Source organism: Pongo abelii, chromosome 15, assembly GCF_028885655.2.
Source record: "Pongo abelii isolate AG06213 chromosome 15, NHGRI_mPonAbe1-v2.0_pri, whole genome shotgun sequence".
In the NCBI taxonomy this organism is placed as follows: domain Eukaryota; kingdom Metazoa; phylum Chordata; class Mammalia; order Primates; family Hominidae; genus Pongo; species Pongo abelii.
Window position 1 is genome coordinate 107797723 of NC_072000.2, and position 12916 is coordinate 107810638.

General features: G+C 42.7%; 1 non-coding gene and 1 pseudogene across 1 annotated transcript; both read right to left on the minus strand.

The window, feature by feature from the left end:
- Window positions 1-3176: 3176 nt before the first annotated feature.
- Window positions 3177-3762, minus strand: LOC112128795 (high mobility group protein B3-like; annotated as a pseudogene).
- An 8849-nt stretch (window positions 3763-12611) lies between these two features.
- LOC112128951 (small nucleolar RNA U13) lies at window positions 12612-12714 on the minus strand. Its single transcript, XR_002911392.1, has one exon. It is a non-coding gene; the product is annotated as a small nucleolar RNA U13 (small nucleolar RNA).
- Between the last annotated feature and the right edge of the window lie 202 nt (window positions 12715-12916).

Here is a 12916-nt window from a genome sequence, read left to right on the forward strand (position 1 = left end):
CTTCAAGACCAGCCTGGCCAACATGGTGAAACCCTGTCTCTACTAAAAATACAAAAATTAGCCGGGCATGGTGGCACGCAGCTGTAATCCCAGCTACTTGGGAGGCTGAGGCAGGAGAATCACTTGAACCCAGGAGGCGGAGGTTACAGTGAGCTGATATTGTGCCACTGCACTCCAGCCTGGGCAACAGAGCGAGACTCCATCTCAAAAAAAAAAAAAGTCTTTATTCTGCCCTTACATTTTATTGGTAAATTAGCTAGGTATAGAATTTCAAGTTTCAGATTATTTTTACTGAGAACATTGAAGGCATTGCTCCAGGATCCTCAAGTATCCAATGATGCTGATAAATTTGATGTGACTGGATTTTCATTCCTTAGTAGGTTAATTTCTCTCTCTCTGAGAGCTTTTAGAATTGTCCTGCTTTTTACAATTTTCTTTGCTTTCTTTCTCAAAGTACTGTTTTATGTATGTTAAAGAATATATACAGTCCGGCTGGGCAAGGTGGCTCATGCCTGTAATCCCAGCACTTTGGGAGGCTGAGGCAGGCAGATCACCTGAGGTCAAAAAAAAAAAAAAAGACTTGATTACTATGTATATAGTATTTTTTTTTTGTATACCTACATACCCATGAGGAAGTTTAATTTATAAATTAGGCACAGTAAGAGATTAACAACAATAACTAACAATGAAGTAGAACAATTATAATAACCTACTGTAATAAAAGTTATGTGAATGTGGTCTATCTCTCTCTCAAAATATCTTATTATACTGTATTCACCCTTCTTATGATCATGTGAGATGATAAAATGCCAGCATCACTACTCTTGCCCTTTGAGGCCGTTATTAATTAAAACAGGAGTACTTGAACACAAGCACTGTGATACCGTGAGAGTTGATCAGAGATGGCTACTGAGTGACTAATGGGGCAAGTAGCATATAAAATGTAGATACGCTGGACGAAGGGATGAGTCACATCCTAAGCAGGATGGAGCAAGCTAGCAAGAGATTGCATCATGCTACTCAGAATGGTGCACAGTTTAAAACTTATGAATTGTTTACTTCTGGAATTTTCCATTTAATATTTTTGGGCCACAGTTGACCATGAGTAACTGCAACCACAGAAAGTAAAGCCTTGGGTAAGGAGGGGCTACTGTAGCATACTCTGCTGCTATACAGCTCTGCCACCACCCTCTCAGTTAATGATGTCAGAAGTTATACCTTTATACGTTGGGTGCCAAAAAACATAGACTTATCACTGGCTTTTTACAATTAGTCTTTTAAATCATGTATAAAAGGAAAAGTGGTGTTACAACCCAAAATGACAATAATACTAGCTTTTGTAATTGTCCACGTATTTATCTTTATAGGAGATCTTTATTTCTTCATAGGACTTTGAGTTATTGTCTAGTGTTCTTTAATTTATTTTTTTTTAATTTTTACTTTCTTCCTACTGCCTATGTAATGGCAGAATGTCCTTTAATTTCAATCTGCAGAAGTCCCTTTAGCATTTTCTGTAAGACAGATCTAGTGGTAATAAACTCTTTCTGCTTTTGTTTATCTGGGAATACCTTCATTTCTTCTTTTTTGAGGGCAGTTTTGCCAGGTGTAGGATTACTTTTGTTTTGTCTTGTTTTCTTTTTTAAGAGACAGAGTCTCATTCTGTCACCCAGGATGGAGTGTAGTGGTATGTCACCCAGGATGGAGTGTAGTGGTATGACCATAGCTCACTGCATCCTCAAACTCCTTAGCTCAAGTGATCATCCCTGCCTCAGCCTCCTAAGAAGCTGCAACTACAGTTGTGCACCAACACGCCTGGCTAATTAAAAAAATTTTTTTTTTAGAGATGAGGTCTTGCTATGTTGCCCAGGCTGGTCTTGAACTCCTGACCTCAAGTGATTCTCCCACCTCAAGCCTCCTAAGTAGCTAGAATTACAGGAAGGAGCTAACTTGTCCAGCAGGATTCTTGGTTGAGTCAAGTTTTTTCTTTTATCTCTTCGAATGTACCAACCCATTGCCTTCTTGCTGCCAATGTTTCTGCTGAGAAATCTGCTGTTAATCTTACTGGAGATCCCTTGTATGTAACAATTTGTTTCTCTCTCACTGCTTTCAAGATTCTCTCTTGGCTCACACCTGTGGCTGGGTGCAGTGGCTCACACCTGCAAATCCCCATACTTTGGGAAGCCAAGGCAGGAGGACTGCTTGAGTCCAGGAGTTTGGGACCAGCCTAGGCAATATAACAAGATCCTATCTCCATAAGATTAATTAGTTAATTAACTAACTAATTAATCAAAAAATTAAAGATTCTCTCTGTTATCTGTGGTTTGGGCAGTTTGATTACAGTGTGTCTCTGTGAGGGCCTCTTTAAATTCATCCTACCTGGAGTTCACTGAGCTTCTTGGGTGGTTAGATTCATGTATTTCACCAAATTTGAGATGTTTTCAGCCATTATTTCTTCAAATAATCTCTTATTATTTATTGATTAAAAACAATAATAATCTCATTTTCTTTTTTCTTTTGAGATGGAGTCTTGCTCTGTTGCCCAGGCTGGAGTACAGTGGCACAATCTCAGCTCACTACAATCTCTGCCTCCTGGGTTCAAGTGATTCTCCTGCCTCAGCCTCCCAAGCAGCTGGGATTGCAGACACCTGCCACCACTCCTAGCTAATTTTTGTATTTTTAGTAGAGACAGGGTTTCACCATGTTGGCCAGGCTGCTCTCGAAGTCCTGACCTCAAGTGATCTGCCCACCTCAGCCTACCAAAATGCTGGGATGACAGTTGTGAGCCACTGCACCCAGCCAATTTAATTTTCTCTTTCCCTCTCTCTGTTCTATTTCTGGCACCCTGACAGTGTGTGTTCTTCTACTTGATGGTGTCCCACAGGTTTCTTGGACCCTGTTTACTCTTCTTCAGTCCTCTTTCTTTTTGTTCCTCAGACTCAATCATTTCAGTTGTCTTATTTTCAAGTTTGTTGATTCCTTCTTCGGCCTGTTCAAATCTGCTTCTGAATAGCTCCATGAATTTTTCATGTTATTGTACTTTTCAGCTACAGAATTTCCTTTTGGTTCCTTCTTGTGTTCACTATATTTTTATTGATCTTTCCATTTTTTCCCTAAATAATTTGCTTGGCTGTGTCTGCATCTTTCTTTTCTTTTTTTTGACAGTTAAACAGTTTTTTTTATTCATCCTCCTCCTCTTTCTTCTTCCTCCTCATCTTCTTCATCTTCCTCTTCCACATTTTTCCAGGCAACTTTAGCAGGACCCTTTGCGTCATCAAACTTTCCTTTAGACTTAAAGTCAGCAACATCCTTCTCATACTTCTTCTTCAGCTTTGCCGCCTTAGTGATGTAAGGCTGCTTTTCACTGTCGTTTAAGTTATTCCACATCTCACCCAGCTTTTTGCCACATCTCCAGTAGAGATGCCAGGGTTTGTGGATTTGGTCTTGGGGAGGAATTCTGAACAGAACAGGAATAATACAGAGGATGGACTTTTGGGGACATTAGGAAACTTCTTCTTGCCTCCCTTAGCTGGTCTGTTATCCTCCATTTCCCAATCATAGCATACTTTATCTGCCTTTGCAATTTCATCAGATTTAGACTTCTCTTTCCCATTGTCTTGCACCTCTCAGAGGACTTCTTGGAAAATTCTGCAAAATTGACAGGGACCTCTGGGTTTTTCTTCTATGTCCTTCTCTGCACATCTGCACAAAGAAGGCATAAGCAGACATCTTGTCCTTTGGTTTCTTGGGATCACGTTTAGCCATCCTGACTGTATTGTTCGCTAGTCTCTATCTGCATCTTTCTTTAGCTCTCTGAGCATTATTAATGAGACAAAATGCTTTGTCTAGTAAGCATTAAAGACAAAGCCAGCCGGGTGCGGTGGCTCACATCTGTAATCCCAGCACTTTGGGAGGCCAAGGCGGGCAGATCACTTCAGGTCAGGAGTTCGAGACCAGCCTGGCCAACATGGTGAAACCCTGTCTCTACTAAAAATACAAAAATTAGCCAGACCTTGTGGCAGTTGCCTGTAATCTCAGCTACTCAGGAGGCTGAGGCAGGAGAATCGCTTGAACCCGGGAGGCAGAGGTTGCAGTGAGCCAAGATCATGTGACTGCACTCCAGCCTGGGCAACAGAGTGAGACTTTGTCTCAACAACAACAACAATAAAAACAAAAACAAAGCCTCAGAAAAGGCTGAATAAGTTTCAGGCCATTGTTATAATGTCTTTGTCTAGTAAGTTTGCCATGTGGTTCTTCCTTAGAGATGGTTTCTATGTATTTTTTCCCTATGAATGAACCCTACTTTCCTGTTTCTTTGTATGCCTGTGATTTTTTTGTTGAAAACAGGACTTTTGAATGTTGCAATATGGTAACTCTGGAAATCAGGTTCTCTTCTTTACCCATGCCTGCCTGCCTTTCTTTCTTTCTTCCTTTCTTTCTTTTCTTTCTTTCCCCCCTTTCTTTCTTTCTCTTTCTCTCTTTCTCTCTTTCTTTCTTTCCCTCCTTTCTTTCTTTCTCTCTCTTTCTCTCTTTCTTTCTTTCTTTCAAGACAGAATCTCACTCTATTGCCCAGGCTACAGTGCAGTGGGACTATCATGGTTTACTGTAGCCTCTACCTCCTGGGCTCAAGCAATCCTCTCATCTCAGCCTCCCACCCAGCCAACATTTTTTTTTGTAGAGACAGGTTGTCACCATGTTGCCTAGGTTGGTCTCAAACTCCTGGGCTCAAGCAATCTACCTGCCTCGGCCTCCCAAAGTTCTGGGATTACAGGTGTGAGCCGCCATGCCCAGCCTGTTTTTCTTTTTAAATTGTTGTAAGGTGTCTCTGTGCAGAGGATGAACTCGAGGTGTAAACTTGAGATTGTCTCAGGTCTTTTCTGAGGCTTTGTCTTTCCAGGCATGAACGGTGACTTTCCAAATTCTCCTGTATATGTGGTTGCTTTTGAATGTCCTAGTCCTTAATTGTTTGGCCACTAAAAGGAGAAAAGGGAAAAATTAAGGGTGAAAAAATAAAAAACAGGCCGAGTGTGGTAGCTCGGACGTGAGCCTGTAATCCCAGCACTTTGGGAGGCTGAGGTGGGCGGATCATGAGGTCAAGAGATCAAGACCATCCTGGCCAACATGGTGAAACCCCGTCTCTATTAAAAATACAAAAATTAGCTGGGCATGGTGGCATGTGCCTGTAGTCCCAGCTACTCAGGAGGCCGAGTCAGGAGAATCACTTGAACCCAGGAGGCAGAGATTGCAGTGAGCCGAGATCGCACCACTGCACTCCAGCCTGGCGACAGAGTGAGACTCCGTCTCAGTAAATAAATAAATAAGTAAAATACAAAAAAAAACCCCTCAAAAACCAGTCTCTATCTCTTTAAATGCCCTGGAAGCTGCTTTAGCCAGTGGGGTTGTAACAATGGCAGTCACCTCTGTGTCTGAACCTCTGCAATCAGAAGCAACAGCCAGTGATGAGAATACACATCTCAGCTGGGCACAGTGGCTCACGCCTGTAATCCCAGCACTTTGGGAGGCCGAGGCGGGCGGATCACCTGAGGTCAGGAGTTCGAGACCAGCCTGGCCGACATGGTGAAACCCTGTCTCTACTAAAAATACAAAAATGAGCCGGGAGTGGTGGCGCACACCTGTAATCCCAGCTACTCGGGAGGCTGAGGTGGGAGAATTGCTTGAACCCAGGAGGCGGAGGTTGCAGTGAGCCGAGATGGCACCTCTGCACTCCAGCCTGGGCGACAGAGCAAGACTTCATCTTGGGAGAAAAAAAAAAATACACATCTCCAGTATTTGGAGGACAAGGTTATGTGCTAACCCTGGATGCTGCAAGCTATTCCAAGAATAACTGCATGTAGGGCTGAGGGGGCTGGGGAATGCGTAGCCACTACCATGCAAAGAGAGGACACTGACAGAAGTTAACCAGGATTTACATTCAAGCTGTTACGGTTTGGATATTTGCTCCTTTCCAAACTCATGTTGAAATTTGATTGCCATTTTAACAGTATTACGAGTTGGGAGGTTTAAGAGATGATTAGGGCCACGTGTGGTGAGTCACACCTGTAATCTTAGCACTTTGGGAGGCTGAGGCAGGAGAATTGCTTGGGCCTAGGAGTTCAAGACCAGTCTAGGCAACATAGGGAGATCCCCCTCGCTACAAAAAATAAAATAAAATAAATTAGCAGGACATGGTGGCACATGCCAGCTACTCAGGAGGCTGAGGTGGGAGGATACTGGGGCCTTGGAGGTGGAGGCTGCAGTGAGCTGTAATCATGCCACTGCACTCCAGCCTGGGAGACAGAGCAAGACCCTGACTCTAAAAATAAAATTTAAAATAAAGAATAAAAAATTTAAAAATTAGCCAGATGTGGTGGCACACACCTGCAGTCCTAGCTACTCAGGAGGCTGAAGTGAGATGATTGCTTGAGCCCAGGATTTCAAGGCTGCAGGGAGCTATGATCATGTCACTGCATGCTAGCCTGGGTAACAGAGCAAAACCATGTCTCAAAAAATAAATAAAATAAAATAAAATAAAAATAACAGATGATTATGCCACGAGAGTGGAGTGAATTAATTAATGCCATTATCTTGGGAATGCATTTATTATTATGGGAGTGGGTTAATTATAAAACAGAGAAGGCTGGGCACAGTGACTCATACCTGTAATCCCAGTACATTGGGAGTCCAAGGTGGGAGGATCGCTTGAGCTCAGGAGTTTAAGACCAGCCTGGGCAACATAGTGAGATCCTGTCTCTACTAAAAATAATAAAACTAGCCAGGCATGGTGGCACATGCCTGCAGTCCCAGCTACTGGGGAGGCTGAAGTTGGAGGATTGCTTGAGCCCAGGAGACTGAGGCCACAGTGAGCTATGATCACGCCACTGCACTCCAGCCTGGGTGACAGAGTGAGACTCTGTCTCAGAAAAAAAGAAGGGGGAAGAGTTAGGCCCCCCTTTTGCTCTCTCTTTCTCTCTCTCTCTTCTCTTTGCCCTTCTGCCATAAGAAGACCCTCATCAGATGCCAGCTCATTGATATTGGACTTCCCAGCCTCCAAAACTGTGAGCCGATGGATTTATTTTCTTGTAAATTACCCAGTCTGTGGCATTCTGTTGTAGCAGCACAAAAAGGAGTAAGATACAAGCCTTCCCCTGGAAAGTGCAGGCCTTCAGATGGACTCCAGAGTTCCAAAATAGTTGCATCAGACAGATTCTGCCAGATTGTTGTCTAGATGGGGGCGACAGATTCCTGGCACTTTCTACTGTGTCATCTTCCATGATATCACTGCTATGGAAATAATTCTTACAACTCAATAATAAAGACAGCTCAATTAAAAATTGGGCTAAGCGTCTGTATACACATTTTTCCAAAGAAAATATACAAGTGGCGCGCCGGGCATGGTGGTTCACACCAGTAATCCCAGCACTTTGTGAGACTGAGGCAGGTGGATTGCTTGAGCTCAAGAGTTTGAAACAAGTCTAGCCAACATGGAGAAACTCCATCTAAAGAAAAAAAAGAAGAAAAAAAAAAGAAGACTGTTCTCCAGGCTCTGCAATGCCCTCTGTTATCAATCAGGTATCCGTGTGTGTTGGTCTGCTTCGGAGTTTTTCCTGCTGGTTCACTGGACGATTTTTGTATTTGTGCACTAATCACACTGCCTTAATTACCATACTTTATAATAAGCCTTGACAGGCAGTGAGGTAATTGTGTCCTGCCTTGTTCCTCTTCTTCTTCTTTTTTTTTTTTTTTTTTCGAAACGAGGTCTCACTCCGTAGCCCAGGCTGGAGTGCAGTGGCGTGATCTTGGCTCATTTCAAGCTCCGCCTCCCAGGTTCACGCCATTCTCCTGCCTCAGCCTCCCAAGTAGCTGGGATTACAGGCGCCCGCCACCACACCCGGCTAATTTTTTGTATTTTTAGTAGAGATGGAGTTTCATCGTGTTAGCCAGGATGGTCTCGATCTCCTGACCTCATGATCCACCCACCTCAGCCTCCCAAAGTGCTGGGATTACAGGCGTGAGCCACTGCGCCCAGCCTGTTCCCCTTCTTTAGGAGAGTTTTTGGATATTCTCATTCTTTTGTATTTCCATATACATTTATTTATTTATTTATTTGAGACAAGGTCTCACTCTGTTGCCCAGGCTGGAGTGCAGTGGTGCGATCTTGGCTCACTGCAACCACCGCCTTCCGGGTTCAAGCGATTCTCCTGCCTCAGCCTCCTGAGTAGCTGGGACTGAAAAAGTGGGCCACCACGCCGGGCTAATTTTTGTATTTTTAGTAGAGACAGGATTTCACCATGTGGTCAGGCTGGTCTCGAACTCCTGACCTCGTGATCCGCCCCTCTTGGCCTCCCAAAGTGCTGGGATTACAGGTGTGAGCCACTGTGCCCAGCCTAATTTTTGTATTTTTGTAGAGATGGAGGTCTTGCCATGTTGCCCAGGTTGGTCTCGAATTCCTGGGTTCAAGTGATCCACCCGCCTCAGCCTCCCAAAGTGCTGGCATTACAGGTGTGAGTCCCTGCACCTGGCCTTTTTCTCACTCTTGACTTTTTTTTTTTTGCAATTTTCTCTTTCTCTTTGGTCAGTTTCACCAGGGATGAGACTTTTAGCTTTGTTGATTCTATTATATGTTTGTTTTTTATTTCATTATTTTTCCTCTTTATTAGTTCCTATCCTACACTTTCTTTGGATTTAGTTTGCTGTTCCTTTTCAAGTTTCCTGAGATGTTTGCATAGTTCATGGATTTTCAGCTTTTCTTCCTGTCTGAAAGAATTTGTATAGGACTGAAATAATGTCTTCTTTGATAATTTGGTAGAATTCACCTGAAAACTATTTGGATTTGCTTTGATTTCCTTAAAAGTAACAGAGCTATTCATGCTCTATTTCTTCTTGCGTTGTTATGATGATACTGTTTTCGAGGAACTAATTGGTTTTGCATAAGCTTTCAAATTTATTGATGCAAATTTGTTCACTGAATTTCCTTATTTTTTAAATTTCTGAACATCTGTAATTGTGTCTCCCTTTGTGTTTTCTAATGCTTACCCATGCTTTCTCTGTTTTATTCTTGGTTAGCCAGGCTAGAGTTTTGCCTTTTTTTTAATGAGTTTTTACAAAGAACTGTTTCTTGGCTTTATTGATCTAATTATATCTTTGGGATTTCATTAATTTCTGCTTACTATGTTCTTTTAACTCTCTTTGGGTACACTGTGTTCCTCTTTTTTAAATTTATTTTTATTTATTTATTTATTTTTTTTTTTGGAGGGAGACAGGGTCTCCCTCTCTCACCCAGGCTGGAGTGCAATGTCTCAACCTCAGCTTACTGCAACCTCCGCCTCCTAGGTTCAAGTGATTCTCCTGCCTCAGCCTCTCGAGTAGCTGGGATTACAAGCGTGCCACTACACCTAGCTAATTTTTGTATTTTTAGTAGAGACAGGGTTTCACCCTGTTGGCCAGGCTGGTCTCGAACTCATGACCTCAGGTGATCCACCCGCCTCGGCCTCCCAAAGTGCTGGGATTACAGGCAAGAGCCACTGCTCCCAGCCTGCGTTCTTTTTCTTTATTATTATTTTTTTTAACTCTGTCACATCTCAGGATGTGTTCTTTTTCTTTTTTTTCTTTTTTTTTTTTTTTGAGGCAGAGTCTCGCTCTGTCACCCAGGTTGGAGTGCAGTGGCACGATCTCGGGTCACTATATGCTCTGCTTCCCGGGTTCACGCCATTCTCCTGCCTCAGCCTCCTGAGTAGCTGGGACTACAGGCACCCGCCACCATGCCCGGCTAATTTTTTTGTATTTTTAGTAGAGACAGTGTTTCACTGTGTTAGCCAGGATGGTCTCGATCTCCTAACCTGGTGATGCGCCCGCCTCAGACTCCCAAAGTGCTGGGATTACAGGCGTGAGCCACCGCGCCGGGCCAGGGTATGTTCTTTTTCTAACTACACAATATGAACACATACCTTATTAATGTTTAGCCCTTCTCTTCTTATTTAAGCATAAAGGCTATAATTTTCTCTCTAAATACTGCGTTTGTTGTATCCCACAAGTTTTAATGTGTACAATAAAATTTTTATTATTAACTTTTTTTTATTTTTCTAACTGTTATTTTCTTCTTGATTTCTTTGACCGTAAATTATTGGCGTGGTGTGTGTGTGTGTGTGTGTGTGTGTGTTCAAATTTGTGGGATTCTTTTATTATCTTTGACTCTTTAATTGCTTTATGGTCAGGGAATGTGGCCTTATGATATCTGTTCTGAAAGTGGTTTAAGACTTTCTTCATGGCCCAATACATGATTTTTCTTTTTTTTAAGAGACGGGGTCTTGCTATGTTGCCCAGGTTGATCTCAAACTCCCGGGCTCAAGCAATATTCTCACCTCAGCCTCCCCAGTAGCTGGAACTATAGGCATGCACCACTGTGCCTGGCATGACCCGTTTTTCAAAATGTTTCATGTGTGGTTCAGAAAAATATGTAGTCCTTAATTGTTGATCAAAAGTTATGTATATGGGCCGGGCGCAGTGGCTCACGCCTGTAATCCCAGCACTTTGGGAGGCCGAGGTGGGCAGATCATGAGGTCAGGAGATCGAGACCAACCTGGCGAACACTGTGAAACCCTGTCGTTACTAAAAATACAAAAAAATTAGCCGGGTGTGGTGGCAGGCGCCTGTAGTCCCAGCTGCTCGGGAGGCTAAGGCAGGAGAATGGCATGAACGTGGGGGGGCAGAGCCTGCAGTGAGCTGAGATCGTGCCACTTCACTCCAGCCTGGGCAACAGAGTGAGACTCTGTCTCAAAAAAAAAAAGAGTTATGTATATGTCCATTACATCAAGCTTATAAACGGCATTGTTCAAATAATCAGTATCTTTAATGATTTTTGTATGTTTGATTTCCCAACAATTGAAGGAGTTATTAAAATCTTTCATGTTTGTCAATATGTCCTCCATAGTTCTGGCAATGTTTGCTATATATTTTTTCTTTTTTCTTTTTTTTTTTTTTTTTTGATATGGAGTCTTGCTCTGTCGCCAGGCTGGAGTGCAGTGGCACAATCTCGGTTCACTGCAACCTCGACCTCCCGGGTTCAAGCGATTCTCCTGCCTCAGCCTCCCGAGTAGCTGGGGTTACAGGTGTGTGCCATACACCCAGCTAATTTTTCTATTTTTAGTAGAGATGGGGTTTCAACGTGTTGGCCAGGATGGTCTCGATCTCTTAACCTTGTGATCTGCCTGCCTTGGCCTCCCAAAGTGCTGGGATTACACCCGGCCCCTGCTTTATATATTTTGAAGCTATTTTATTAGATGCATACAAGTTTTAAGTTATTATATCACCCCGGTAAATTAAACATTTTATTATTATATAGTGACACACTTTATTTCTAACAATGCCTTTTGTCTTAAAACCTATTTTGTGTGATATTAATATGGTTACAACAGTTTTCTTTTTATTAGCATTTGCTTGGCATATCCTTTTCCATCTTTTTATTTCAGCTTTTCTGTTTCCTTGGGGCGTAATGTGTCTCTTATAACAGCATATAGCTGAATTTTTATTTTTATTTGTCGGGTTTTTTTTTTTTTTTTTTTTTTGAGACGGAGTCTTACTCTGTCACCCAGGCTGGAGTTCAGTGGCATCGTCTCAGCTCACTGCTACCTCTGCCTCCTGGGTTCAAGCGATTCTCCCGCCTCAGCCTCCCGAGTAGCTGGGACTTCAGGTGCCCACCACCACACCCGGCTAATTTTTGTATTTTTAGTAGAGATGGGGTTTCACTATGTTGGCCAGGCTGGTCTTAAACTCCTGATCTTGTGACCCGCCCACCTCGGCCTCCCAAAGTGCTGGGATTACAGGTGTGAGCCACCATGCCTGGCCCATTTTGTTTTGTTTTTTGAGACAGGATCTCACTCTGTCACCCAGGCTGGAGGGCAGTGGTGTGAACATTGCCCACTGCAGCCTCAACCTCCCAGGCTCAATTGATCCTCTCACCTCAGCCTCCCAAGTAACTGGGACTACAGGCATGTGCCCCTGTGCCTGGCTAATTATTTAATTTTTTGTAGAGACAGGTTTTTACCGTGTTGCTCACACTGCTCTTAAACTCCTGGGCCCAAGTGATTCCCCTACCTTGGCTTTCCAAAGTGTTGGGATTACAGGAATAAGCTATTATGCCCAACCTTGGATTTTGATTTTTTTAAAAAATTCAATAAGATAATCAGTCTCCTAGTCTTCTTTTTTTTTTAATTTTAAATAGAGACAGGGTTTCACTATGTTGCCCAGGCTGGTCTCAAACTCCTGGGCTCAAGTGATCCCATCACCTCAGCCTCCCATAGTGCTAGGATTACAGGCGTGAGCCACTACGCCCAGCTTCCTACTCTTTTAACTGATAAGTTCTATTCAATTTTATTATAATTATTAAATATTTGAGTTTTTACAATGTTATTTCTATTTTTTCTGAATTTTATGTTTCTTCTCCTTTCCTGCCTTTCTTGGGGGGATTGATTGGTGGTATTTCATTTGATGGTATGCTTATTTTCCCATTCTAGTTTGTTCTCTTGTCTGTTTTGGAATGTATACATTCTATTTCCATACTTTTAATGGTTGCCCTTGAAGTTTTACCATGCATATTTAATTTAGCAAAGTTTTTTGCACATCAGAAGGCAATGTGTCAACATCCTAACGAAGTTTAAAAGTGGCACATCTCACACGTGTTCATGAACACCCAATCAGCACTCTCATGAACTACAAAAGGATCAAAATTCTGAATTTAAGCAAAATCCTAACCTTCCCTTCCCAACAATACAAGGAGGGCCTTTCTTAGAACCCTTGTGAGACCAGAAACTACTCAGAGAGCACACTCTACCCAGGGTCTAATCACACTGCTTGCCACTCAGAGTGCCAAGTAAGCTGTCTTTGCAGAAAGCAGAGCTCCTAGCTTTCTCTTTGTCCTTGATGT